This window comes from Helobdella robusta (assembly GCF_000326865.2).
Source record: "Helobdella robusta unplaced genomic scaffold HELROscaffold_1, whole genome shotgun sequence".
Taxonomy (NCBI): Eukaryota; Metazoa; Annelida; class Clitellata; order Rhynchobdellida; family Glossiphoniidae; genus Helobdella; species Helobdella robusta.
In genome coordinates this window covers 13237587-13239084 of record NW_008703570.1, presented here as the reverse complement: position 1 = coordinate 13239084, position 1498 = coordinate 13237587, and positions in this window count along the sequence as shown.

Here is a 1498-nt window from a genome sequence, read left to right as displayed (position 1 = left end):
AAGAACGAACCGTAATAACAACAATAATAAGTAATGATAAAAAGAACTTTGTAATGAGTGCATGTTTCGGGATGGAAGGGGCACCACTTTGAAACCAGCCAGCGTAAAACAATAAGCAAGATCATTTCATCTAAATGGGAATAATAATAATAACAACAACAATAATAATATTTATTATTATTATTATTTCTATGGTTTGTATTATTCTTACAACATTGTTGATAGCATCTGTCTGCTTTTCAGATGAGATTTTTTTTTCTTCTTTTTAAAAAAACAAAAAATTTTTTTTATTAAAATAAGTATTTTTTGGCTCATATCTATCCAAAATAGTATTTTTTTCACTACTAACACTACATTTTGTACTAACATTTCTACATTTACTTGCCCTATAGAAACTTATTTAGCGTTATATTATATTATTTTCGTTAATTTATCACAATAATTTTATGTTTATTATTATTATTATTTTATTATTGTTTTTACTATTATATTTCAATGAATGAATTGATAAGTTTCTCACGCGCAGACAAGACAATCTCGCCTGGATGTAGCACATCTAAGGCTACAAAAATCTGATATAAACCGTTAAATATTTATTTGTAATATTTAAGCACCCACAAATGCACACACACCCACACACACAGACACACACACAGACACACACACGCACGCTCACACACACACACACACAAATGTGTAGAATACTAGAACAAAAAAATAAAATTTGAGAAAAAGAGAGGTGTAATTATTACTTTATATATGTATGCATGTACATACATGTGTCTCTGAGTTTGTTTGTGTGTATATGTGTGTGAGTGTGTGTGTTTGAGTCTGTGTGTGTTTCGTTTGTGTGCGTGTATATGAATAGGTATGTCTATGTTGGAGTTTATGTATGTGTGTGTGTGTGTGGCGTGTGTGTGTGTATGTTTGTATTTATGTGTTTGTGTGAGTGTGTGGTTGTGTGTGTGTTTATGTGTGAGTGTGTGGTTGTGTGTGTGTTTATGTGTGTCTGTGAGTGTTTATGTGTGCGCGCGTAAAAGTGTGTGTGATTATGCGATCATCTTACATATGGCAAAGCAAAGTCAAAGGATTGTTTTTACACTCCATGTTTATCTGATAGTTTAAATTTTTGCTCTGTCAATGTTTCAAAGGAATGATGCCATCTAGATGTTGCACATATTGGTATAAATATTTATTATTGTTATGATGATGGTAATAATAATAATATTAATAATGAAAAAACCACTACTGCTACTATTACTACTACTGCTACTACTACAGCTGCTACTACTACTACTGCTACTACTACTACTGCTACTACTACTAATACCACTACTATTTCTACTACTACTATTACTAAACTACTATCACTCCTCCTCCTCCTATTACTACTAAAACTACTCATACAACAACAACAACTACTACTACTACAATAATAATAATAGTAATAATAATAATAATAATAATAAACATTTTTTGACTACACTTCACACTATTA